The following is a 10,908-nucleotide window of genomic DNA, read 5'->3' as shown; positions in this document are numbered from 1 at the left end:
ATATGTATAAAATCGTTATGATAATTAAGAAAAATTGGCAAAACACCATTATGATGCTTTATAACAGCCTGCAATTGCAAAAAACAGTTTTGGTACGTGTACCATATTATTGCAATAGTGGTCGAAACAACAATTGATATGCTCTCAATGAAACAAAATTTCGAAGAATAAGATAATTTACCATCGATATGACGTCATCTGTTCATTAATTTTGCCTATACCTGAAATAATCAATACACTTTGATCCATGCAGTTGTTTTGACGTTTATACACGATGGAAACGAAATGGGAAGAAACAAAATAAATCGAGTCGATTTTTCACGCCTAAAATTTATCACTTCTCGTGTGTTCGGTTTGTTCTGAGATGCCCTTCTCTTCTCTGATGCTATGCACTATCAAAATTATTACCCAGTGATTTTGATACGTCTCAGCTTGGTCTCAGGCTCGGTAGCATGTATGTTACATTATTGATATGCTATTTAAAGTTGCTGCGCATAAGTTTATTGCCTTTGTTTATCAAATAAATACACAGAACGACCGATACCGGTGTTTTATGAGCTAACATCCAAATCCAGAGAAAGAGAGAGAATCCACATCATCTATTATGTCTCTTCTCTTTATAACATACGATACGCTAAATTAAATGTAATCTGTTTTGATTCTCTAACGTATTTTCATAATACTTTTAAATCCTGGGAATAACATTGTAATTTTTAGCAATTCCAACAATATAAGTTTTTTTTGAACATGTACTGCATGAATGTTACATACGTTATGTGTCATGCTCGTTTCTAGCGTGCCCAATCAATCGAATTTTTCTCTTGCGCTCTCTCACGTGAGCGAGATCCGCAACACGTGCGCGAATCGAACCTGCGCGCGCCAAGCGCGAGTCTTTCGCCATGCCGCCACCGTTGCAATATCTACCTAGAGCGCGCTCGCACCTAATCCTTCCTTATAATTTTCAGCATGCGAATCTGAGACCAATGATGCATGCGCGAACTTTTCTATAATGCTTCAGTTTTGGTGCAAACGTCGGGGCGTGCGGACGTGTTTTATTTTCCTTAGAAACGGTAACAGAGAGGAAACAGTTTTTCGGATTGCTTCGATCGAGTGGTGGCGGTGATTTGGGGAGCATATTTAGTGAGTCTTTATCAATTGGGCAGTTTTCGAACAGTCATTTCCGACCCACGGCACGACATCGAAACTTGATCGGTCAGATAAGTCAAGGGAAGCAGACGCGGGATGATAAGCTCTAGAGTGTGTCTGTTGGCGGATGGCATAAATTCGTTAATGGAGCAGTTATTTTTTCAACGAAGAAAAAGAATTCAAACCAATTTTCGTTCGGTTCATGAATGGAAGTGTTTCGCAACCTAGTGACCAGTTGCTGCAGAAAGCAAGCCATTGTTATGTAAAACGTTTAGACGGTGGTGCATGAGGTGATCTCTGATCCCAAGGTGGTTCAACGTTGGTGGTGCACAAATCTGATGGAAATGGAAATGTAAAAAATGCCCAAACCTCTCTATCACTGTTGTTACGCGTACACGTTACTATTCCCAAAAATACTAAGTTCAAAGTCAAAGTCAAATCGTGCAGAAAACATTTTTAGATCATGAAAGTGAATCGCCGTACGATAAGTTAAACATACCCGGCTTAGTTTAGTACTTGTCACGCTGCCAAGTTAGGTGTCAAAATAAACGAGTGCATTTCTTGCGTGTCTGGGAAAATCTAGGGGAATTTCACAGAAAGGTTTTCATTGCATACGGTTTAAAAAATTTGATAAACAAAATTTAAAATTTTCACAACAAAGTTAAAAGACTTAGAAGTTACATTTTTTATCCTGATCTTAGTAGGCCGTCCAAAACACTGTCATTCAGTAATTAGTGTCATCTTATTCCCTATTGTTCCCTTAGCTGACTGTTACAAAAGTCAATTACTCCATACAGGTGAAGCATTCACTACTTCACAGTTGCACATTTGGCGCCTCGAGTGCATGGTAGTAGGCGGTGCTGGATCAGCGGGTTGTTTGAGCCGTCGTACTATGTGCCGTATCATGTTACTATACCCAGCCGTAGAACAGCGCGGACTCTTTGTATTTACTTCCAAGACAATTAACAAATGGAAAAAAAGCCGGTCGGTGGTAATAAACATTGCTACAATTATGGCCAACTATCCTCCACTCAAACAACGGTGTTGCTGAGTTTTCCAATTTCAAGACCAAAATGACGAAAGCAGTTATTTGCACGTTTCCTAGCTGAGCGTGGCCATGACTCTAGGAGGTTAAAGATTAGAGGAAAGTGAATGCATTTGATCCCCCTATTTGAATGAAGTTTGTCTATGTGTACAATTTAAAATGTTGTAAAAATTTGATGATCGGGCGACAAGCAATGTATGAGGTATTAAAAACTCACTGTGTTAATAATATTTTGGATTAATTTCGGAAACAACTCAAGAAGCGAGATTTTACCAACTTGATAGTCAAATGCACTAAATTTTCCACTCAGTATTCCATAAATTTACATATTTACGGAGAATTCGAAGATTATGTTCTAATATGGGTGCCAATTCAGATTTTTTTTTAAATTTTGTTTATGTTTTTTATATATAACCAACTATTCCTTAAGAAGCTCCTCTCGAGAAACTCTCTTAAAAAAGTTGAAACATAATTCCTAACTACTGCTCACTTTACTAAAACTTCAAAAATTATTCTACAAGCATGAGTATTTATTGGGCAGAGAATAGGAAACACGTCTTGTCTCGTGTGTGGACGGTACTAAAGTAATGATTTATTTCTAATGTCTAATTCTAGTTACAGGTCATAGGTTGCTTCGATACGTTCTTCAACACTCCTCCTCAACCTAGTGACTCTGGATTCCCATAGCGGCTCGCTGTAGCTCGATCTTCGGTTTTGCGAGCGGCTTCGTCAAACAGTCCGCCAGTTGTTTCTCGGTACTGACGTAGACAACATCGACGTCGCCGCGTTGAACAGCCTCCCTGATGAAGCAATGACGGATGTCAATATGCTTAGTCCTTGGATAGTATCCACCGTTTTTGGCGACTGCGATAGTGCTTTGGTTGTCGCAATTGATCTGGACCGCTTCATCAACATCAAACGTTGCACGCAGGCGCTTCCACCAAAGCGCTTCTTGAACGGCTGCCGAGAGTGCCATGTACTCGGCTTCACAAGTCGAAAGCGCTACAGTCTGTTGACGTTTGCAGCACCAGGAAATCGCACCACCCTGCGCGATGAAAACGAATCCTGTAATGGACTTACGGTCCTCACTGCTCGTAGCCCAATCCGCGTCAGCGTACCCTGTAATCGTCGAGTCGGCGTCCTTCCTGTACGTTAGTCGAAACTTCGAGGTGCCTCTCAGGTATCTCAGCAGATGTTTGACGGCGTTCCAATGTTTTTCTCCGGGGTTTTCATTGAACCGGCACAAAACGTTGACAGCGTGGCATATGTCCGGACGTGTGCACTGCGCCAGGTACATCAGACATCCTACGGCCTCCTTGTACGGAACACGCTTCATTCGTTCGGCCTCTTCATCGTCGGTTGGTTGCATATCCTTCGTAAGCTTGTCGTTAGGGTTTAACGGTGTCGCAACCGGGTTGCTCTTGGCCATTTGGAACCGCTCCAGGATGGTCTCCACATACGCTTCTTGGTCGATGGAAATCTTACCTTGGCTTCTCGTGATACGCATCCCCAAAACGTGCTTGGCTGGACCGATGTCTTTCATCAGGAACTCCCGTGCCAGATCATCCTTCAGCTGCTTCCGCCATCGACGACAGTTCGTAAAGATGAGCACATCATCGACGTAGATCGCCACAAACATAATTTTGCTGCCGGCGATCTTGTAGTATACGCAGGGGTCGTAGTCCGTTGAAACCAGTCCAAACTTCTTCAGTGCGGTATCCAGCTTTTGGTTCCACACGCGGCTCGATTGCTTCAATCCGTAGAGAGCCTTGTTCAGCTTGCAGACCTTGGTCCTGTTCTGAGTGTCTTCGAAGTAAGGCGGTTGTTCCATATATATCTCCTCCGAGAGTTCTCCTTGGAGAAAGGCTGTAACCGCATCCATTTGATCGATGTCGAGATTCAAACGGGCTGCCGTCGCAAAGAGATATCGCAGGGAACTATGACGTACAACAGGGGAGTATGTTTCTTCATAGTCTACCCCCTTTCGCTGTGAGTATCCTTTGATTACCAGCCTGGCCTTGTGACGAGCTGGTCTTCCTTCCGCGTCGAGTTTGGTTTTGTAAACCCATTTGCAACGAATGGCCTTCCTTCCTGCCGGGAGATCCGTGAGAGTCCAGGTTCCATTTCGCATCTGCGCCTCATACTCCTCCTGCATCGCGGACTTCCATAGCTGGGCGTCGTCTCGCGATAATGCGTCTTCGGGAGTAGCGGGATCATCGGAAATGTGCTGCGGGGAATCATAACCGGTGGAACTGCCTTCAGGGATGGTATTACAATACTTGCCTTGGGGAAAGCGTCCCCTATCGCTGAGCATCAACCCTTGTTGAACATCATCAACTGGCCTTTGATTGGAGTACGACGGGGACGCAGAGTGCTGAGCAGATTCCGAACTGTTGGCCAAACTACCGGTGACCTCACCAGTCGCGTCGTCGCTCGTTCGGCATGGACCATCTGAAAACGTCGAAGCGGGTAGACCTTTGCATCGAATACTATATTGTTTATACTTGCCGGGGATGAAGCGCTCCCTACCGCTTCGCCTCGACGCCTCGTGTGACACGGGAGGATTTGAAACTGTTCGCGATGGGAGCGCAGTGGGGTTCGTCACAATGTTGTCAGCAGGGATCGTCACAGAGTCGTCTGCGCTATCGTAGTTGTCCTCGGAGCTGCTATCGTCATCTTGTTCGGGTGGATTCGTACGGTTCACTTCCAGCACTTCACGGGTTTCGTCTGGCACATCGCAATCCTCGAAATCCAACCGGACCATCGTTGGTTGTCGTCGCTTCGCTCTCAGGTTCACTTCACCATCACGCTTCTGGACCGCTAACTCTTGACACGCCGCTGACCTTCCTTCGTCAATGAACGTCACATCTCTTGATTTGAACACGGTTCTGGTTTTCTTGTTGTAGAGCCGGTATGCCTTGCTTTCCTCATCGAAGCCGATCAGGATACATTCTTCTGCCTTCGCATCCCATTTGCGCCGCCGTTGCTTCGGAATATGCGACATCGTTGTTGTCCCGAAAATCCTCAGGTTGGACAGATCCGGTTTCTGTCCCGACCAGGCTTCTTCGGGAGTCGTGCGAATTCCTTTCGACGGTGAACGGTTGATGATGTACACAGCGGTAGCAGTCGCTTCCGCCCAAAATCTCTTCGGCAGGTTGGCTTCGTGCAACATGCAACGGGCTCTCTCCACTATCGTCCGGTTGGCCCGTTCTGCCATCCCATTCTGCTCGGGTGTATACTCCACAGTTGTCTGATGGCAGATTCCTAGACGTTCCAGGAGCTTCTCGAATCCACGGTTCTTGAATTCCTTTCCGTTGTCGGTCCTCAAGATCTTCAACTTCTTGCCAGTCTGTCGCTCGGCCATGGTGTAGAAATTCTTGAACGCTTCGGTTACCTCTTCTTCGGATTTTGTGCGCAAGAAGTACACGAAAATCCTGCGGGTTTTGTCGTCGATGAATGTAATGTAATAGCGGCTGCCTCCGATGGAAACCTCCTCCATGGGACCGCATATATCGGAGTGGACCAGCTCGAGAATCTCCGTGGCCCTTCTTCCTTCCTTGCTGAACGGCAACCGGGTCTGCCGTCCCAAAGCGCAAACCTTGCAGTCACCAGTTTCCGATTCGACGAAATCCACGCCTGATGCTAATCCGTTATTCAATTGTTTCAGGCCCTTGATGGACAGATGTCCCGTACGCTTGTGCCACAAATCGATCGACTTCGTTGGTTGACACGCCAATGCCTTCGAGGGTTGCTGATCCAGCTTGAAAAGCCCATTCGATCGATGACCGGTGGCGATTTTCCGTCCCTCTGGGTTGATCACCTCGCAACCTTGCTGCCTGAAAATGACCGTGTGACCTCTATCGACGATTTTACTCACCGAAAGCAAATTTGCAGCCAGTCCCGGTATCAGCTGCACTTCGCTGACGTCAATCGGTGTTCCTTTCGAACATGAGGGATGCAATGCGACGGTGCCTTCCGCGACTACCTTCATCACACCCTTGTTCGCAGCGAAAATTTGTCCATCGGCGTTGTGTACGTCGCTTAGCAACGACTCGTTCCTCGTGAGATGACGACAGGACCCCGAATCGAAATACCAGTCTTCGGCTTCATCCATCGCAGCAACCGATAAAATGGTGCAAAAAGCGTCGCCCTTTTTGACACTTTTCTTCGCTGGTTCCTTGGAGGGACAAAATCGAGCGATATGTCCAAATCTTCCACAGCTTAGGCATTTCGGACCCTTCGACGGAAACTTTTCCACACCGTTTGGCTTGCTTCTTCCTGGACCTCTGGACACGAACGCCGGATCGACACTCGTTGACGACTGCTGAACCTCCTGGAGTAGCTTCGTTTTCACTACGTCTCCGGTTATCGCAGCTCCAGAGTTCTCCAATGCCATGACCATGGGCTTGTAGGACTCGGGCAGTCCAGCGAGAAGCAGCATTCCCAGCCACTCTTCGTCTATCTTCAAGCCGACGCCATTCAGTTGGTGAGCCGTACCAACCATCCTCGTCACATACGCTTCCATCGACCCACAGCTGTCCAGGTTGGTCGTTATCAGCTTATGGAGAAGTCCCCATTTCCGCGTGAGGCCGCTGTCTTCGAATACCTTCTCCAGCTTTTTCCAAGCTTCCCTGGCAGTCTTTGTGTCTTGAACGTGGACGTACAGCGTCGGATCCAGCCCAAGAATAATTTTTCCACGGGCTTTCCGGTCCTTGGCGGCGTTGACTTCAGGCAAATTCCCAACTTCGTCCGGAGTAGGTTCCACGGCTTCCCACAGCTCTTCGACTTCCAAAAACGTGCGAAGCGCAAACTTCCAGGTGTGCCAGTTTTCACGACCGACGAGCCGCTCGATCGCTGGCAGTCCGGGGGAAGCGAGTCCGTTACCACCTCCGTTCATCTTCTTTTGCTTCTTTTGGAAAAATCTTGAGATCCGGAACTTTCTTATTTTCTTCTGCGTACCTCTGCTGGCCCATAACCTATTGGGCAGAGAATAGGAAACACGTCTTGTCTCGTGTGTGGACGGTACTAAAGTAATGATTTATTTCTAATGTCTAATTCTAGTTACAGGTCATAGGTTGCTTCGATACGTTCTTCAACAGTATTATTATTAGTTTTTATTAACGACACTTTACCATTATTGTGGCATTCGTGTCAACAAGCATGAGTATGAATTTCCTGAAAATACCTGCTCTTTGGAAATTCTTTGAGAGCACTTCTAGATTTCTTTAGCAATTTACGAAAATTCAGCGGAAGCCTTGGAAATAAAAATATGTTCATGATTTTATCATGTAAAATTCACTGCTAATTCGAGGTTTTCAGTTAGTAGATTCTATACCTATTATAAGCAATTACTGCTTAAAAGAAAGTTGGCTTATTATTGACTCTGCTTAAATTCGTCCCACTCAATAACTCAGAATTCATGGACAAAGTAATAATTCAGCCATTCCATAGAAAATCGATAAAGTACAACTCCGATTGTCGTGAAATTTAATGGGTTGATAGTTCATCGAAAATAATTAGACCTTTTTTTATTATTTCGTCATTAGGGGTTCAAAAATCAAGGTTTTTCAAAACTATTTTTTTTAATCTTAAATTTCGAACAAGTTGACCGACTTTAAAAATGTTTTATTTTCTAGTTCAAGTTTTCTGGAAAAGAAAACGTTGAAGGAGCCAAAAGTAATGAATCTTGTATTGAATTGTAGTTTTCAGGAAAAAATATGGTGTTAAATTGTGTTTAGGTGATTTAGGTGAAATTATGCAAATACAATAGTTTTTTTCACGATTTTATGGTTTTAGAACCAGGGGTGCCCTGGTTTTATATTTTTTTCAGGAAATTTGGCACAGTAAGGACCCTATTTCGATAGCATTTTGGGCTGTCAAAATCAGGTATCCGACAAAATCGGGACATATTTAAAAATAATTTTTTATTCATAAAAAATCGACACTGATTCTTCATTTGGGCCTAACTGACATTTTAGAATTCTCTTCATCGATCTTCTCTTTGTGTTATCACAGAATATGTAATGAGTTTTCCAAAGATTTTTTGGTTGAAATGCGAAGAAGACGACAACATGCTGCTATAGAAACAAAAAAAAAAATGGTTTTGTTTGTTTTGATCAAGTTATTAGCGAAAGAGAGAGTCGGAAGAGAAATCGATCAAGTCAGTTAGGCCCTAATGAAAAATCATTGTCGAAATGTTCTGTGCTCGTCACAGACATTGGCAGCGAGTGAGGAGTCACAAAGAGGGGCCATTCATAAACCACGTAGACATTTTAAGGAAAGAGGGGGCGGTCTAGCCAAAGTCTACGCTCCATACAAATTTTAAAATTTTTGTATGGACAGAAGTCTACGAGGGGGGAGGGGGGATCTGAGATCGCCACATTTTGGTCTACGTGGTTTATGAACAGCCCCAGATACATGAGGAGGGTCTGCTTTGTGGTAAAAAAAATCGAGTGGAAGTTAAGGGCACATACAACAAAGGGATTTTAAAGTGAATATTCAGTGTCTTGGCATAATGAATGTTTTATTTGCATTTTACAGCTGAACTATTCAATCTTTCACTCCTTCTTCTTCTTCTTGTAATAAAATCCCTACTGGAACACAGCCTTCTCCCAGCAATTGTGGTCTATAGAATATAGTTGACGGCAATGGAAGCGAAACTGGTTAGCGCAGCTTGAATCATAACTTCTTGCTTTAGCTGTAAACAAATATGAAAATGAACCAACATCTGATTGACAAGTATGTCATACTCATACTGCCCGGATCAAGGCCCAAATTGGCTACGTTTCCGCTGCCTTTCCAAATAAATTTCCAGAGCTTAATCTTTAGAAAATCTCTAAAGAAATCTTTGAAGGAATTACGGAACGTAACTCGCAAGGCATTCCCGTAAGTAGTTTCCGCATAAACCATCACAGGAGCTCCGGAAAAATCCCTTAAGTAATTTCTAAAAGAAGCCCTACTGCAATCCCCGAAGAAATTACAAGAGGCATTCCTGGAGGAATCCCTACAGCAATTCCTGTAAAATCATTGAAGGATTTACTATTGCAACCTTTGAAGAAATCTCTGTCAAAATATCAGCTGAAATTCCTTGAGAAATCCATGGAAGAATTCCTGAAAAAAGTACCGGGAAAATATCTGGAGTAGTTCCAGGAGTAATTACCGCAGAAATGGGTTGATATATTCCAGCAAAGGAATTCCTAAAGCAATACCAAGAGATTTTAGAATAGCAATATCAAGCGGTAATCCAGGAAAATCCATAGAGAATGCTCAATCAGAGAATCTAATAGAGGAATCCTAGTGAAATCTCTTGAGGAATTCCTATATGAGTAATAACTTAAGGCATTTATAGATAAACATTTTAAGAAATTCCTAGAAGGATCTTTGAAGGAGTCATAAGAGAAATTCATCACTAGGTCGGCTTCAGTGGCATGTTCTATTCAATTTGGGCAGTTTGTGCCGTCCAGTTATTCATGGATGTAGTAATTCACAGAGGAATTATTGCAGGAATATCTACAAAAATTTCTGAATACATCACAAGAGGAGCTCATGCAGAAATTACTGGATACAGCCCTGCAGGCAGGGATGGAAAATGTCACGGAATTTCATGAAAAAAAAAATGTCATGACGCTTTTCTATTTACACCACTTTCGGTGTAAATTTCTGTTCGTATGCATCACCAGTTCATAACGCTGATTAGTTATGGATGATCAATGATGTCATCGATTATCATTTCCGACTAAGTGCATTAAAATTAGCAAATAACGAAATGACATTTCCCTCCCCCTGCCTACAGGAATACTAACAAGAATTTCTGGAGGAATCCTGCAGCTCCTGGGGTATCACAGGAAGAATGAACAATTCTTAGGGGAATATCTGAAAGAATTCTAATAGAAATTTCCAGAAAAAAAATTGGAGGAACTCCAGCAGAAATTCCTGGAATAATCAAAGCAGATATATATGGAGAAATCGCAGCAGGATTTCTTGAAATAATTCCTGGATACAGGGAATGGCCAAAATGTTTGGGATAGGCAACTTTTTTTTTCTCTCATAAAAATGTTCAACATGCTGTAACTTTTCATAGAGTGCATCAAAAATTCTCAAATTTTGACTTTTTGTTCACCTATTATATGTGCATGATTGGTACAAATTTGAACTCGTTTGGTTAATCTTTCGCGAAGTTAGTACCGTTCTGGTAAACACTATTTTTTAGACAACCAATTTTTCGTTAAACCTAAATTTTTCGACGTTATTTTGATGCAGATGTATCATTACATAAAAGATTAATAGTATTTCTGATAATAATACTAGAAATTTCAAGTGCTTGCAGGACATTTTATCGAAATCATTGAAAAACAGTTGGTCCGGTCTGACTTAACGCCGACCATATAGTAGGTGAACAAACAGTCACAATTTTTGGGTGATAGGTCAAAATTTGATCACACAATTTGTTTCATAACTTGAGACTGCGTACACCAAAACAGCTGATTTTTGGACCAGTAATGGTACATTATATGTAGCTTATACCATAAAATTTTCATCAAAATCGGTTTAGTATTTGCGGAGATATTGTGAATCCTGAAAACTGCAATTTTAAAATTTTGTACAAAGAGGATTAAAAAATAAGAACACATTTTTATTGTTTTATTTATAGAGCCAGAAATACTGAACCAATTTCAATGAATTTTTTTCTGTATGTAAAGTATACATTAGGTTGTCCC

General features: G+C 42.7%; 1 protein-coding gene across 2 annotated transcripts in view; it reads left to right on the top strand.

Moving 5' to 3' along the window:
• Nucleotides 1–991: 991 nt before the first annotated feature.
• The window catches only part of LOC109398287 (UDP-glycosyltransferase UGT5), a 46,424-nt gene continuing 36,507 nt past the window's right edge, over nucleotides 992–10,908 (top strand). Inside the window, exon 1 of one of the 2 annotated variants that reach the window (XM_029864308.2) lies at nucleotides 992–1,140. The gene's annotated coding sequence lies outside the window, so the exon portion shown is untranslated. The remainder of the gene's footprint in view (nucleotides 1,141–10,908) is intronic. The other variant, XM_029864310.2, reaches the window with a different exon arrangement.

Source organism: Aedes albopictus, chromosome 2 (genome assembly GCF_035046485.1).
Source record: "Aedes albopictus strain Foshan chromosome 2, AalbF5, whole genome shotgun sequence".
NCBI classification, from domain to species: domain Eukaryota; kingdom Metazoa; phylum Arthropoda; class Insecta; order Diptera; family Culicidae; genus Aedes; species Aedes albopictus.
This window is presented reverse-complemented; position numbering and strand designations above follow the sequence as displayed.